Source organism: Rhinatrema bivittatum, chromosome 12, assembly GCF_901001135.1.
Source record: "Rhinatrema bivittatum chromosome 12, aRhiBiv1.1, whole genome shotgun sequence".
In the NCBI taxonomy this organism is placed as follows: Eukaryota; Metazoa; Chordata; class Amphibia; order Gymnophiona; family Rhinatrematidae; genus Rhinatrema; species Rhinatrema bivittatum.
Genome location: NC_042626.1, coordinates 59,348,605 through 59,366,300, shown reverse-complemented (window position 1 = coordinate 59,366,300; position 17,696 = coordinate 59,348,605). Strand labels below are relative to the sequence as shown.

The 17,696-nt window shown below is 41.2% G+C and overlaps 1 protein-coding gene across 2 annotated transcripts in view; it reads left to right on the top strand.

Annotated features, from left to right (window-relative positions):
- The first annotated feature begins 2,942 nt into the window (after positions 1 to 2,942).
- Positions 2,943 to 17,696, top strand: part of RAB5C (RAB5C, member RAS oncogene family) — a 113,799-nt gene continuing 99,045 nt past the window's right edge. The window contains exon 1 of one of the 2 annotated variants that reach the window (XM_029572707.1): positions 2,943 to 3,075. The gene's annotated coding sequence lies outside the window, so the exon portion shown is untranslated. Of the gene's footprint in view, positions 3,144 to 17,696 lie in introns of both variants that reach the window. The other variant, XM_029572708.1, reaches the window with a different exon arrangement.

Below are 17,696 nucleotides of genomic sequence, written 5' to 3'. Positions count from 1 at the left end.
GTAGACAAATTAAGTAAATTTAGCTGTAGGGTAGATTTTGACATAACAGACTAGCATTTGTAAGAAATGTGGTTTTATAGTAGGAAAAGTGAAGAAGAGTAAATAAAAATGAAATGAATACTGTATTTTAAGATTATAGGGATATGTGCAATAAGTATTATTGTATTGTATTGTTATTGCTGGATGAATGTGGCATGAGTGGATATGAATTATATAAATGTTTTTAATTATATGTTTGAAATAAAAGAATAAATATTGTTGAAAATAGAAACAGGTATATATTGTATGATTATTTATCTAAGTATAAAAGAATCATGCGCGATTCCCAGGTACTGGCCACCACATCAAGGATGAGCATTCGAGCGGCACAGACCATTTGCAAGTTGATGGAGTGGAAGAGCTATCAGTTGCGGTAAATCTTCTCCCTGCCACGGGATGGGATGATGGCTAAGTGAGTGCAGTTGATAGCTCCCAGAACATTTGGAAAGTTGGCAAGGGCATAAAACCCTTGTTTCAATTCCATCAAGTCCTACCTGTCACTAGGGCAATCTATGTAGTGAACAAAGCAGTCAGTCCCAGACAGCGGGAAAAAGTGGTTTGGGATATTCCCCTGATGTCCCCGCCTGTCATTTGGAAGTAGCCATAAGCCATGAAATGCAGGGTGGACAATACTATGGTGAGGCCCGGTATAGCGTGGGACCTTTCCGTGATCAGATCCAGATCCCCTCCGAGTTCTTCATATAATTGCATGATAGCCTGAGAGCTGAGGTGATACCTGCTAACCACATGTTCCGCTGGGATGCCCAGCAATGTGGTTTGTAGAGTAAAGATGCGCTCCCTGTACTGCCACCGTGCTCTCCTGCGTAGCAAGCCCTACCGTGGACCCCGATGCTCTCCCACTGGGGCCAATGGCTGTGGCTCTGGTGTAGGGACCTCTCTGGGAGGGTTTAAACTTCTCTTGCCTGTTGTTGGTTCTTGTTGTCAGGGCCGAACATCCTGAAGCAAGTAAACTTCCCTCTAACATTGTAGCTTTATGAAGACAAGTCAGGTAAGAAAAGGTGTTTTTATTGCACAGGAGGGCTTGGTAGGTGTGTCTGAAGGAACACCTCATTTTAGCACACGCGATAATAGCCGCAGTCCATGACAATTGCCGCTGTCGTGTGATAAAATGTTTTTTGCCCCTCTAATGAAAAAATAAAAAGGTGTTATTTCTGACATTCAGTCCTATGTTATTGCTCATTAAATCGCCACAAAATGAAGTCGGAGACACTAATGTGGATTAACCCCTCTCATTTGCATACTCATAATTTACATGCTTGCTTGCAATGTGATATTTATCGCACGAGTAATGGGTGTTAGATGCCATTTAACACACATTAGGGCCTCAATGCAATTTGAAAAATGACCCAATATATTTGAGATTGAATTGTTTTTTGCCTTTAAATAATTTGATTATTTTTCCCCTAGATGTGGGCTTAATCTAGATTGTTATATTATATATTTTCTTTCTTCTTATTGTATATCATTTTTTATATATGATTGATAATTAATAAAGAGATAATAATTTAAAAAATTAAAAAAAGAAAACATTGGAGGAGAATTTGCATTCATCAGCAGGAAGTTGTGCATGGGGTGCACTTGCCCTTTCCAGCAAGACAATGATCTGAAACATAAGGCCAAGACAACCCTTCAGTGGCTGCAGTGGAAGAAGTGAAGGTTCTGGAGTGGCCATCGCAGTCTCCTGACCTCAACATCATTGAGCCACTTTGGGGAGAACTCAAACTCAACATGCAGTTCATGCTAGGCAACCAAAGAATTTACAAGAGCTGGAGCCTTTTTGTCAAGAGGAATAGTCAACTTTACCACACGAGAAAATAAAGGGCCTCATTCACAACTATCACAAAAGACCGCAAGCCGTCATTGATGCAAAAGGGGACAACACACGATATTAATAACTAAGGGTATGCAAACTTTTGAACAGGACCATTTTATTTCCTTTATTGCCATAGTTGAAAGATTGTGCTATTTGATGATGCATAATAGTTTAATTTGAAACACATTCAAAATAAGATGTTTTTGTCTAATCACTCATGTTTTCTTAAAATGCTATACACCTTACAAATTCTTTCAGGAATATATAAACTTATGAGCTCAACTGTATTTTGAACTAGAAAGGAGCAACACCCGAGCAGATTGGGTAGGCCAAATCGACCATATCAGCTGACATTTACTGTGTTTACTTGTTCCTTCTCTGATAGAGGTGGATGTGTAGGATAACACAGTTGTTTGTTCATGCCTATGAAGTGTGGCCAACCTAGTTTGGATTTCCCTGAGAAATCATGCTAGCAATGGAGCAAAACCAGGATTTGATTAATCAGGTTCTGATGATCTGGGTGAGGTGGAATCCCCCAGTACACTGGTATGGGTGGGCACAGGAGAAATTGTTTTTGCTTAGGGTTTTTGTTTTTTTTAATTATATTTTTCAGTTTACTTCATTACTTATGCACATTTACTTTTATAAATAAAATTGATTTTATGCCCATAAAAATATATGCTAAAAAAAAAAAAAAAAAGCACATCCCTTTAGGAGTGCTAGCTTACCCAGGTCCTCTCTGAGCAGCTGAGGTTTTGCTCCATTGTACCCATGGAGGTCTTACAGAACTAAAACTACAAGCCCAGGCCTGGGTATGCCTGTCATGATCAGGTCCCCGCCTTTTCTGCAGGGCTCTGTCCACCCTTGCGATCCAACTACATAACTTTCACTCCGGGAAGCATCTCTTTAACTGCATTCTCACTACAATTCCCATTGACCTCCGCTACACAGCAGCTGCCCTGCGCTCCACATCACTTCCTCCCTCAAATCACGCCAGGAGGTAGAGACCGCAGGTTACAGAGGGGATAAGCGCATTGATCGAAAGTTCGGCAGCTGATTGGCTTGAGGAGCTGCCAGTCATCTGGGGAGGGTGTTGCGGGGTGGGCCCCAAAAAGAGGGTTGATCCGGAAGTGAGGGCTGAAAGGCGGAAGTGAAGGCCGGAGCCTGGGAGGAGAGCGGCGAAGGCGAACGGCCAGCGGAGGGTAAGGGAAGTGCCGAAAACTGAATTCATGTTTCCGAGCTATGGTGTAGTGAATTCGGCGGGAGTAAGGTGGGCTTCTCGCGGCTGTCACATTCCGGGATTCTTGTTAGTTGAAGGTGGGGGCAGAGCCCTGAACATTATAGCTACGGCTCGTATACTGTGAGCCCTGTTCCCTCACCCCCGACCCCCCATCCTCAGGGGCTCCTGTAGAGCCCTTGCTGTACTCTCCGTCCCAGAGACCGTGCACAGACTTCTCTGTATTGTTTCCTTCTTTCCTCCCCAGGGATTCCGCACAGCTTTATCAAAACTTTTCCCAAACCCCTCCCGGGGGATCCTGTACATGTCTGTACCGGTCCCTACGCCTACCCTAGGGATTATGTACATTCCTGTCTATACCCTTCCCCCTCATTGAAATACTCCATAACCTTGTGTGTTATTTCCCTCTCTAGGAGCCATGCAGAGTCTTGTTTGTACTACCTCTTTTACAGCCCCCCCCCCTCCTCCAACGAACCCTGTACCCCACCATGACCGTGGATATTCTTGTATGTACCTTCCTTCACCCCCACCCAGCATAATTCTATTTGTACAATTCCCAAGACCCTCCTCAAGAACTCTGCATATCCCTATTTTGTATTGTTCCTTACCCCCTCTTCAAGGACCCTGGGAAAATCCTTGTCTGTATCCTTCCCATCTCCCCCTGAAGAGAATGTGCACCATCCTATCTACCATACCTCTTCTCAGGGAGCTTATACAGCCCTGTAAATACTATTTCTCCCTGGAGACTTAAACAACCGTGTCCTGGGTTGCTCTTGTGCATTGCACAGAGGGGACTTTTCCTGCTTCAAGTGTCCATGGTTCCCATTGTCTCCAGGGAAAACTGTAACCATTTTACTGCTTTTTATTTGTGGTTAGGCCCTTCTCTCTTTCTCTGAGCTGAACATGGGGCATTCTCTGAATCAGTCAACCCTCAATTTGGCCCTTAGTGCAGCTCCATGGCCCCTTACATATGCTCTACTTGTTTTCAGAAAACCATCTACTCTGTTTCCTTAAGTTACAACATACTTCCTAATCCCTTTTACGCTATGACATTTCATTTCCTTTCCTTTTCCCATCACCACCTCCATGCCTAGGATTGTCTGCAGTCCCTTGGTTAGGGTTAAAGATGAGATTATTTTCGTGTATACTTCCTTAAAAAATGCATCTAAAGAGAACAGAATAGTTGTATTTTTCAATTCATTATTGAAAAGGAAAAAAAAAACTGTATTGAATATAGTAATGATGATGTCAGGTAAGGTCTCTTGAATATCAGGAAATAAAGGTAATGAACTACTTTTTTATTGGACTAACTTAATACAGTTGTGACTAGCTTTTGAGAGCTGTGCTACTGTCATGTCAGTTCAGATGGTGTTTCTGATGATTTTGCCCAAATGTACAAGTAAATAAGTTGCACTACAGTGGTGGTGTGGTGTTTTAATGGAGAATTATTACTTGATTTTTAATTTGAGAGGATAGATCTGTGTTTCTGGGAGCTTTTCACCTGGCATGGTGATGATATTTTTGTAAATGATTAGTTACATTTCATTGCAATGAAATGTGCAACTGTTTCTTGTAGTTATTTCATATAGAGGGCAATTTGTTTTTGGTTTTATTAAAAATGCATGAATTGCCTATGACCAAGATCCCTAGCAGATATACCAATGGAACATACATCACTTAAAATATTGCATGGATAAACAAATGTCCAGTGCATCACATAGATAAACATATTGTATCAATAAACAGATGACTAACATATCTCACACATGAGTCAACATGGAAAAACAATACAGAAAGGTTACAGAATATCTCATAGAAAGCTTCTGCTGTAGTACTTTCAGGCATATGCCTTCCTGAACAAAAATGTTTTTAAAGATGCATTGAATGTTTTAGAGAAGTTATGTGCCCAAAGTTCTGGGCCTGCCACAGAGAGTGCCAATTAAAAGCCAGCCATTAATGTGGATAAATAGGCTGTCTGAAAACTGGTCACCATGCATTCAGGTAAATGTATGCATGGGGATCAAACATGAGTGCAAGGTATCCAGGGGGAAAAGTAAGGGGTTGGGGAATGCAACATGTGGTGTATTTGCAGGGAAAAAATATCCACAGAAAAAACAGGTGCAAATCTGTAGGTACTTTACACCAATTGAAAATTGTCAAGGGATAAAAGTTCACAGGTAAAAGTACCCATGAGCTTTTCAACTGGCAAGTCGGTAAACCAAACTGTATGTTTTGAAAATTATTCCCATAATGAATATGTATGTATTATATTTTGGTTTCATATACTGTATTGTAATTACATGGGTGCATTTCTTATGTTAGATATAAAGTGAAACGTTTATTCAGGATAAACTCATGTTTGCAAGCATGAGTTTATTCTGAATGTGTAAATTTTAGTAAAACACTCTTAAATGGCACTACTTATTCTCATTGAAAAACTTTCACATTTCACTATGGGGCCTATGTACTAAAAAGGGCACTTAAATCAACTATGCTGATTTTATTCTGCTTTTTCTTTTTGCTGTACACTACACCTGAGGATTAGTATGTGTATACAAAAGGACCATGATATGCAGAGCATGCATGAGATCAAGGGACCATGTTAAAAAGAACACAGCTCTCTGTATTTCAATTGGGTTGCTTTGCACTGACTGATTCAAAGAACAAATTAGCCCAGAAGAGTGCACTAGCAAGAAAATATTTGTGCTCAGCTGGAACCCTCTTTCCCTGGGCCCCTTTTTTTTTTTTTTTTTGGACTTTGCAGTTTTGTCCTGCTTCTTTGGATGTCCAGCTTAGTCAGAGCCAGGGCTGGAATCAGGCACCATGAGCCTGTGTTCACAGCTGCCAAGGAGTCTTTACCTTATTTTGTATCCCATCCCAGACATTGTAGTAGCAGTCCTCGGCCAGGAGCTGTGAACCAAAGCTCCTTCCAGAGCTAGGTGTTGCCATTGCTCAGTGACTATGATCTCCTCCCTCCAGGGGTTAAGAACACTGCCTGCACAGTATCCCCCACCCTGGCTGGCCCAGGGAATGGAAGAAAAGAGCTGGGGATCAAAACCAGGTCTTCTGCATGGTAGTGTACAGTAGAGCCACCAGCTTGGCCCCCTCCTACTAGCTTGGCTTACAGTGTCAATCTGATGTCTCCTAATGGTGATGCAGGCTTTAAATCAGGTGTGTGGCACAAAATTCAGGGTGCTGATGGGAAGTAAGATATTCTCCTTTTCCTAGTTTGGCAGCGAGTAGGGGGATGTTGGCAGGAGGAGGGGGTGGGTGCTTTATTCCAGGAAGGACACTTGCTTGCTTGCTGAAGGGGTCCAGCATGGGAGTTTCTTTGTAATGGGTGTGGTGGGGTGGAGGATGAGTCTAAGAATGGAGATCTTAACTCCTAGCATGCTGACTGCCTGTCCATGCACTGGGAGTTAAATGCAGCCCAGCACCAGGAGATGCATAATATGACTAGTGAAATCATTTAGCATGCTGTTTTAATGTTTTGCATATGTGCGTGTGTTAAAAATGTAATTGCAGCCAACTGGATGGATGTGGGCTGTGAGTCCTCTCCTCCTTCAGTTCCCTTTCACTGTTAAAATTCTTTTAAAAGTCACTACTAAAAGTGGATGATAAAAAGCTGCGGAGCAGTTCCTTCGACTTCCCCAGTGGTTCCTGCACTGCTGACGGTGCTAATAGACTTGGACAACCGCAGTCTAGCAGCATCATTGGAGATGCTAAGCCCAGTTTGACCTGCATAAGATCTCCCTCCTGACCCAGAGGTTTCCCTTTGCCCTAAACCACTTGAATAACATGTTTAACAAGTGGGATATTAAGAATAAAAAGAAAAAATCAGTGTATACCACCTCTGCGGCTTTCAGCGGTGTCAGCAGGCCCCCTGGGGGGTATTGCTGCTCCTGAGTTGGGGCGATTTGAAAAGTCCGGCGAAGGATGGGGGTCCTCTTTGGGGAGCACTACCTAGCGTAGTCCTATTACACTTTTGGGAATTGGAATGCTATCAGAACTAACAATAGATTTGGCTCCATCTGGAAGCTGAATGACCTTTTTGAGCCCGGGAGTTGGGGGTTTGGCATCAGGGGTGGAGGCTCAAGCTGTGGAGAGCCCTGTGGGAACTGGAGGCCAAGAAGAAATTCGGATAGACTTGCCAACCACAGATCTCCCTGGGAGGTGATTGTCGGTATGGACCAACGTGTCAGGTTGGCTTGACACTTCAACAAATTCATTTAAAGAGTTGAAGTAACGTGTAATGACTCAAGGTCATAAGATTAAAGATACTGCAAATAGTTTAAGATTTGGAGGGGCAGTGTGCTTCTATTCAAAGCTTGTCCACTAATTTTCTAAAGTTTGAAATGGTTTTGCTTAAGAAATGAAGTCCAAGAACCATCTGTGCCACCTTCATTTCCCACTTTTGGCCACTACAACGCAGTTGGCTATGATTTGGAAGTGTTTGCAAAGAATTCTGAACGTCCCTGAGGAGGCCATCCCACCTATGGCTAAAACATCTCTACCCCCAGGGAAATGCAAGGGTGATGCTCCGGGCGAAGTGGAGCGGGGTAGACTTCTTTTGCTAGTCTGGCTCTCTCCCAATTGCTGAAGTCCTTGAGAGAGAGGGCTCTGATGTAGTACTTTGTATCTTTTTTTTTTTTTTCCCTCCTGAGTCAAAAACCATACTATTCTTAGTTTGTCAGTTTCTGGGACTCAAAATACAAATGTATCCAGACATTTATAGAACCACTCAAACATGACACAGGAAATTCCTTTCTTTGTGTCGGCATGCCTTTTCACTGGGAGTCAATTCATAAGTCGCATTTTCGCCAGACAGTGATGGTTCATTCACATGCAAGAGTTCTAGACTTCAGGAAAACTAACTTTTTATTAAAATGGGGGCATAGCTATGGGAGTCATCGGCTGGATGGGAAAATCTAGGGTGCATAGACCTGCAGTGGGCAAAACTGAAAGGAGATATTGTAAGGTCAATTAACTTTTCTGTTAGGAAAATAAGTAAAGGAAAGAAGAAAAAGAGGCTGCTATATATTTTCAGCTACTTTAGAAAATTAGAGAAGATTAGTGTTAAACTGCGAGAGATTGTAGAAAGAGGATGTGCGACTCTGAGCTGAAGGGTAGAAATATGTAGATGCTGAAGAGAGAAAAGCAGAATTGCATAACCTCTGTTTTTTAGCAGTGATTCCATTCATTTGCTCACCACGGAGGTCAGATTAACCAGCTTGTAGTTCCCAGCTTCCTCCTCACTTCCACTTTTGTGAAGAGGAACCACATCTGCCTGACTCCAGTTCTCTGGAACTATGCTCCTGACTAAGAAAGTATTGCAAAAGGTCAGCCAGCAGAGCTGACAGAACTTCATTTCTTTAAAACCCTTGGATCCTGTCCAGTCCTATTGCTTTATCTATGTTTCGTTTAGTAAGCTCCTCACAACCGCAGTGCTCTGAAAATCCATTGAGCTTTTTCCAATCCTGTTTACAGTGGCTTGCAAAAGTATTCGACCCCCTCCCCCCAAAAAAGTCAGATTTCTATGGATTACAAATGACACACAGATTGTTCCAGACAGTGTGCTCATTGCAAAAGTACATTTTCAAAGTCACAATTCATTATTTCTCTGCTTGCGTAAGTATTCATCCCCTGTGCTTTGGAAGCTTCAGGTTTACACGGATGAGAGAAATTGTCCTAACAATTGGCCTCTACCTGTGAATCATTATAAAAGGTCAGCTTTTCTGGATAAAACATAGAAATGACAACAGAAAAGGATCAAATGGACCATCTGGTCTGCTCAGCAAGCTTATGATAGCATCTGCCATGCCATACAGGTCACCCCCATACTTAGTTTCCCAGACCGTCAAAGTCAGGGCCCTTGTTGGTTTGAGTCCAAATCCCCGTTACCCCCTAATTCCTGTACCATTGGTCAGACTGTGAATCTGAAGGAAAGCTGTGAAAATGAAGACCAAAGAGCATTCTAAGGAAATTAAAGATAAAGTTATAGGCATGTACAAGATAGGAAAAGGCTACAAAATAACATCCAGTGTTTGGATATCCCAGTGAGTACTTTTGGATCAGTTGTGAGGAAATGGAAGCTGCATCTTACCATCCAGACACTGCCTAGACAAATCTTAGCGTCGGAGGAGGAGACGTGAGGGAGACCACAGAGAGGTCATCAATCTCTACAGAGTTCAGTGGCTGAGACTGGAGTGGAGGTGCAGTCAACCATATCAAGAACTCTGCCTTCAACTGGCCTGCATGGTAGGGTGGCTAGAAAGAAGCCATTACTGAAACAAAATCACATCAAAGCCATCTGGAGTTTGTTAGAAAGCATCAGTGACCCAGCTAAAATGTGGAATAAGGTTTTGTGGTCAAAAGAGACAAAAATGGAGCTTTTTGGCCAAAATTTAAAACACTGTGTGTGGCATAAGAACATAAGAAAATGCCATACTGGGTCAGACCAAGGGTCCATCAAGCCCAGCATCCTGTTTCCAACAGTGGCCAATCCAGGCCATAAGAACCTGGCAAGTACCCAAAAACTAAGTCTATTCCATGTTACCATTGCTAATGGCAGTGGCTATTCTCTAAGCGAACTTAATAGCAGGTAATGGACTTCTCCTCCAAGAACTTTTCCAATCCTTTTTTAAACACAGCTATACTAACTGCACTAACCACATCCTCTGGCAACAAATTCCAGAGTTCAATTGTGCGTTGAGTAAAAAAGAACTTTCTCCGATTAGTTTTAAATGTGCCCCATGCTAACTTCATGGAGTGCCCCCTAATCTTTCTACTATCCAAAAGAGTAAATAACCGATTCACATCTACCCGTTATAGACCTCTCATGATTTTAAACATCTCTATCATATCCCCCCTCAGCCGTCTTTTCTCCAAGCTGAAAAGTCCTAACCTCTTTAGTCTTTCCTCATAGGGGAGCTGTTCCATTCCCCTTATCAGTTTGGTAGCCCTTCTCTGTACCTTCTCCATCGCAATTATATCTTTTTTGAGAGATAATTGCGCAAACCTAAAACTGCCCATTCCTCAGCAAACCCCATCCCAAAAGTAAAGTATGGGGGTGGCAGCATCATGTTGTGGGGATGCTTTTTCTCAGCGGGGACTGGCATCTTGTTAAAATTGCTGGATGGTGCAGCTGCAGGGAGACCTGCTTCAGTCTGCTAAACTAAAAGTTGGGAGAAAGTTCACCTTTCAACAGGACAATGATCCCAAGGTCGAAGCCACTCATTTAAAAGGGCTCCAGGGGAGATCTGGGAAAAACCGTGGAAACGGTTATAAAGAAAACAATCACAGAACATTTACATAGACTTGGTTTAATGGGACATAGCCAGCATGCATTTACCCAAGGGAAGTCTTGCCTCACAAATCTCCTACATTTTTTTGAAGGGGGTGAATAAACATGTGGATAAAGGTGAACTGGTAGATGTGGTGTATTTAGATTTTCAGAAGACATGCGACAAATCCCTTATGAGACTTCTAAGAAAACTAAAAAGTCATGGGATAGGAGGAGATGTCCTTTTGTGGATTGCAAACTGGTTAAAAGACAGGAAACAGAGTAGGATTACATGGTCTGTTTTCACAGTGGAAAAAGGTAAACTGGTGTGCCTCAGGGATCTGTACTAGGACTGTTGCTTTTTAATATATTTATAAATGATCTGGAATGGGATACGATGAGTGAGATTAAATTTGTGGATGACCCAAAATTATGTAGGGTAGTTAAATCTCAAGTGGATTATGATAAATTGCGGAGGACTTTGTGAGACTGGAAGATTGGGCATCCAAATGGCAGATGAAATTTAATGTGGACAAGTGAAAGGTAATGCATATAGGGAAAAATTACCTTTGCTGCGGTTACACAGTTAGGTTCCACATTAGGAGTTACCACCCAAGGAAAGAGATCTTGGTGTCATACTGGATAATACATTGAAATCGTCAGCTCAGTGTGCTGTGGTGGTCAAAAAAGCAAACAATGTTAAGAATTATTAGGAAGGGAATGGCGAATAAAATGGTGGATGTTATAATGCCTCTATCGCTCCATGGTGAGACCGCACCTTGAATACTGTATGCAGTTCTGGTCGCATCTTAAAATATATAATTGCACAGAGAAGAGCGACCAAAATGATAAAGGGGATGGAATGGCTCCCCTATCAGGAAAGGCTAAAGAGGTTAGGGCTGTTCAGCTTGGAGAAGATGGCTGAAGGGAGGATATGATAGAGGTCTACAAAATCATGAAAGGACTTGAACGGGTATATGTGAATCGGTTAACTTTCGAATAATACAAGAACTAGGAGCACTCTGAAGTTAGCAAGTAGCTAATTAAAACAAATCGGAGAACATTTTTTTTCACTCAACACATATTTAAGCTCTGGAATTCATTGCCAGAGGATGTGGTTACGGCGGTTATGTATTTGGGTTAAAAAAGTTCGGATGACTTCCTAAAGCAGAAGTCCATAAACTGTTAATCAGTAAGGATTAGTAGGTTGGGATCTATTCATTTAATGTTTGGTACTTGTGGACTTGGTTGGCCACTGTTGGACACAGGATTCTGGGCTTGATGGACCCCTTGGTCAGACCCACTATGGCAAGTCTTATGTTCTTATTAGTGGTTGAACAACAAAAAGGTGAATGTTCTACAATGGCCAAGTCAAAGTCTAGGTCTCAAGCCAGTCGAGAATCTGTGGCACTGTTTGAAAATTGCAGTCCATAAGCGTCGTCTGAACAACCTGGAGCAAATCTGCCAGGAAGAATGGGCAAAAATTCTCTACCAAACAGTGTGCAAAACTGGTAGAAACTTAACCCAACAGACTTAAAACTGTTGTTGCAGCAAAAGTAGGTTCTACCAAGTATTAGTCTGAAGGAGCTGGATAATTATGCAAGCAAAATGTAAAACTGAAAAATGTTTTACAAAAAATGCAGAGAAATAATGAATTGTGACTTTTGAAAAATTACCTTGAGCATATTGGTTTGCTGTAAACAGAGGTTGATTTTATAAAACAAATGTGTGTGTGCGCCACTGTATGTCTGTTTTATGTGGTCCTACTTCTGGCTATTTCTCAGTGAACACTTAATAGAAATTTGGTAGTGCAGTTTCTGGAATCCATTGGATTTTAGGATCTGAGGCAGCATGCTTTTACCAGATCTTGTCAGATGAATCTGATTTATGTATTTGAGTGATCAAGAGTTAGATCAGAGGAGAGCACTAGACGTAGTTTACTTGGATTTCAGTAAGGCCTTTAATATGGTTCTGCATAGGTGACTTATAAATTAACTGAGTACCCTTTGTAGGGGCCCAAAGTGACTGAGAAGGTTAGAAACTAGCTCAGAGGAAGGTGACAAAGGGTGGTGGTAAATGGAGTTAATTCTCAGGAGAACTGCATTACTAGTGGTGTGTTGCAGGGATTGGTCCTTGAACTGGTTCTTTTCAACATTTTCTTAAGTGATATTGTGAAAGGAGTATAGGGAAAGATGTCTCTTTACATTTGGGTTCATGCATTTAGGCTGCATGAATCCAAGGGAGCGGTACAGTATAGGGGTTGAAATTTCTTCTATGCATGAAACGAGCAAGGATTTGGGGATTGATTGTATCTGATAATCTCAATGCAGCCAAACAGGTGGTGGCAAAAACCAGAAAGACACTTGGTTGCATAAGGAAAGGAATGGTCAGCAGACAAAAAAGTGATATTGCCCCTGTATAGGTCCCTGGTGAGATCTCATTTGGAACACTGTGTACAGTGCTGGAGACCACATCTCTAAAAGGGATATGAGCTGGTCCAAAGGGTGGTCTTCATTGTAAAGTGTATGGGGACAGCAATGGTAGGGATTGTAGAGCTGGGTGGTATGAATGGGCAGACCAGATAAGCAATAAGGTCTCTTCCTGTTATGTTTCTGGAGGTTTGTGGAAGTCCTTACATGTTTTGGGATTCATCTCAAATTGCAGGATAATTTGTTCTATCAGGAAATGACTTTCCTATAGTTCCTGAATCTTGATGAGCTTTGTTGTACTACTTCTGCCATGAAGCCCATGCTGGCCTTTTCTTTATTTACCTTTTGCTGCTAATTACTTGCTCATAATTACCATTCTGCTTCCACATAATATTGAGGGCTGTAGTTGGCTTGCTGGGTTCTGTCTTGCTATTTGAAATAGTTACTGTCTTGTTTGTTTTGTATCTTTACAGTAAGAGCTTGTTTTGTTTGTAAAGATTTTGTCCTTTGTGCCATTTCTAAAATTCAGTAATTTAAAAAAAAATTCAAGTGCCACATTTGTGCAAACTGCACAATATTTTGTCCAGTGTAAAAGTGCATTTAATGTGCATACTAATGTGATCTAGTGCATGAGTTAAGCATAATACACGTTTAATTTATAGGCCTAGGTGTTAGGTTAAGGAGGAAAATGCAGTTTTCTCTGTCAAACATGAGAGTAAGTTCTACATTTTGTATAATAATTTGTATTTCCCCAGGAAAGTATGAATTATTTCTATTTAAACTGGGCAACAGATGAAAGGTGGTCATTCAGATCTTTGTGATTCAGAATGTACAAATAGTTTTCTATGGGTATATTTGCTCAGCTGAGCAAATAAAATATTCCATGACAAAGTGAGGTTCAGGATGTGATGGGCAATCTTAGCTAGATTGTTTAGACACTTTAAGTGTGGATGGGAATAATTGGGCAGACTGGAAGGATAGTGGGTCTTTTTTTTTTGTCTTCTGCCACCGACTGCCTTTCTTTTCACAGAATATTATCAGCTTCATTTCATTTTTTTCCATCTCCTGGGAGGAGGGGAATAAAATGATGGAGCCAGGTATGTCATGAAAGATGATTGGAGGAAGTGAGTATTGAGAGTGGGAGATAACTAAAGGTGGAAGAGCAGGTGTTGATGAGATGGGGAACATGGAGGGATGAAAGATGATACAAGGTGTGGGTATATAAGGAGAGGTAAATGTATCATGATAAAGATAAGAGGTGGACGATAAAAGAATAAGAGAAATGAGAAGGTGACAGGGAGGGCTAGAAGAGAGGATGAAAAAATAGTTGGGCTATCGTTGGGCAGAAGTGTGCATGGGGAAGGATTCAAGTTTCTGAGATGAGAGAATGCTAGCAGAACAATGGGAATGATGAGAAGATGCAGGTAGGTCAGGATAGAGTGAGGAGAGGGGCTCTTCCAAATGGACCTCCGCAGTCTGGCTACTGTTTTCTCACATGGCAGGGGAATCCTGTCCTGGTAAGAAAGTAAAGCAATGAAATGGGTTAAGGGAGAAAGGGGCAAGAGGGATCAACAAAACTTGCTTCCATAGAAAATGAATAGAATTGACAAGCTGCAGCTAGAGCAGAGTTGAGTTTACTCTTGTAATGTGCAGAAGCCTCCAAGGAATTATTTGCAAGAGGGCAGGTTTGGGGATACCTATGGAGGAGGTAAAAAAAAAAAAAAAGTTAATGTACATGAAAGCCTTTCATAAGAGCATAAAACTTGCCATACTGGGTCAGACCAAAGGTCCATCAAGCCCAGTATCCTGTTTCCAACAGTGGCCAAGTCAGGTTACAAGTCCCTGGCAGGATCCCAAGCTGCTTATCCCAAGAATAAACAGAGGATTTCTAAAATTCCACCTTAATGGTTTTAGGACTTTTCCTCCAAGAGCTTGTCCAAACCTTTATTTAAACGCAGCTACACTAACAGCTTTCACCACATCCTCTGGCAATGAATTCCACAGCTTAATTATGCATTCAGTACCTTTTTTTTTTCTCTTATTAGTTTTAAATGTATTACCCAGTAACTTCATTGTATATCGCTTGGTCTTTGTACTTTTCAAGAATAAACAACTGAGTAATGTTTGTTCGTTCCATTCCACTCATTATTTTATAGACCTCTGTCATATCTCCCCTCAGCTATCTCTTCTCCAAGCTAAAAAGTCCTAACCTCTTTAGCCTTTCTTCATAGGGGAATCATTCTAACCCCTTTATCATTTTGGTCATTCTTTTCTGCACCTTTTCTAATTCTGCTATATTTTTTATGAGATGTGGTGACCAGAACTGCACACAGTACTCAAGATGAGGTTGCACCATGGAGTGATAGAGGCATTATGATATTTTCTGTTTTATTCTCCATTCCTTTCCTAATAATCCCTAGCTTTCTATTTGCTTTCTTGGCTGCTGTTGCACATTAGGTAGAAGATTTAAACGTATTATCAACAATGTTGCCTAGAACCTTTTCCTGAATGGTGATTCCTAATATTGAACCCTGCATTGTGTAACTATAATTTGGGTTACTTTTCACTTAGTGCATCACTTTGCACTTGTCCACATTTAAACTTCATTTGCATGCCCAGTTTCCTAGTATTGAAAACTTTGAATAATTTTGTGTCATTAGCAAATTTGATCATCTCTCTTGTTCCTATTTCCAGGTTGCTTATAAATGTATTAAAAAGCAGTAGTCCCAGAACAGATCCCTGGGGCACTCCAACTTTATCCATTGGGAAAATTTACCATTTAGCCCTACTCATTTGGCAGTCCACAATAAGGCATTGCTTCCTCTCCCATAACTTTTTAATTTCCTAAGAATTCTCTCATGATGGATTTTGTCAAATGCTTTCTGGAAATTCAGATACACTATATCAACTGGCTAACCTTTATCCACATATTTTATTTATGTCCTCAAAAAAATGTACCAAATTTGTGAGACAAGACTTCCCTTGGCTAAATCCATAATGGCTTTGTCCCATTAAACTATGCGCGTCTCTATATTCAGCAAGTTTGTTCTTTATGATAGTTTCTACCATTTTCCTGTCATGGACATCAGTCTTGCTGGTCTGTAGTTTCCTAGATCACCCCTTGATCTCTTTTTAAAAATTGGCATTACATTGGCAACCCTCCAGTTGATATTGATAGTTTAAAAATTTCCGATAGCAAGTCCGCAATTTCATTTCTCAGTTCTTCCAGCACTCTGGGATGTATGCCATCTGGTTCCGGTGACTTCCTACTCTTTAGCTTGTCAATTTGCCCTAGTACATCTTCCAGGTTGACTGAGATTTGTTTCAGTTCCTCTGAATCATCACTTTTGAATATGATTTCTGGCATGAGTATATCTTACATCTTCCTTGGTGAATACTGAAGCAGGGAACTTTACCTCTCTAGAATGTCCTGATGTCACATTCACTCGATTAGTACTGGAGTAATTGAAATCAGCCATTATTACTGTGCTGCTGATTTTGTTAGCTTCCCTAATTTCTTTTAGTATTTCATTATCTGTTAGTTAACTGCCAGATGGATGGTAATACACCCCCACTATTTTATTCCCATTTTTACATAGAAAAGGGGAATAAAATGTTTATGTACTTGTTGTGCAGTGGAACACAACACTAATTATGTACATCACCAGACTGCACAACGGTGTGGGTGATGTGTGAAATTTGATGGGGACGCTAAAGGGTGCCTCTCTTTCTTTCTCTCCCCCCCTCCCCCCCAACAATTTTGAGGAATTTAATTAACTGGCTAATACTCTAGATCTCTCATGACTGCATGTTCCTGGTATTCACCTTTAACTCTCTACAAATACAGATTTATGTAAAAGTCATTACTTTTTTTTTTTCATTTTTCACTTTCTGGTTTGTAAATATAAATCAAAATGCAATTAAGTAGGTCATTTACTTTCTTTATATTGTGCCACTCCATTGTTGCTTTTGGTTTGTGCGTAGGATCATTGTTCTGCTGAAAGATGATTCTTCTCCCCAGCCCTGGTCTCTGGCAAACTGGAACAGGTTTTCCTCCAGGATCCACCTGTACTTTCCACCATTCATCTTTCCCTTGATCTTCACAAGTCTCTGGGTGTCCAGTGCTGCAAGATATCACTACAATATAATGCTGCCACCACCATGCTTTATCGTACGGATGGTGTTTGTTTTATGCCATACATACACTTGATTTTATTACAAGTGAAGAAATATAGAACATAAGAAATTGCCATGCTGGGTCAGGACAAGGGTCTATCAAGCCCAGCATCCTGTTTCCAACCAGGCCACAAGAACCTGGCAATTACCCAAACACTAAGAAGATCCCATGCTACTGATGCAATTAATAGCAGTGGCTATTCCCTAAGTAAACTTGATTAATAGCCGTTAATGGACTTCTCCTCCAAGAACTTATCCAAACCTTTTTTGAACCCAGCTACACTAACTGCACTAACCACATCCTCTGGCAACAAATTCCAGAGCTTTATTGTGCATTGAGTGAAAGAATTTTCTCTGATTAGTCTTAAATGTGCCACTTGCTAACTTCCTGGAATGCCCCCTAGTCCTTCTATCTCTATCATATCCCCCCCCCCCCCCCCCCCCCCAACCTTTAATATAATGGCAGATAAAGACAGTAAGGGTGATCTTATCTGCCCTTTATCCCTTTTAAAAACAATATTGTAGATCTTTTTCCATCTTCGTCTTTACATACATAGCACATCACCCTGCTAACATCAGCAACTCCTTAGACAGGGTAATTACAAGTGGGGGAAGGGTTTTTGGAAGAAGAGGGGCCTCCCAATTTTCAGGGCTCTCATACTGTGGCCCAAGGTTCTTTTTTTTTTTTTCTCCTCATTG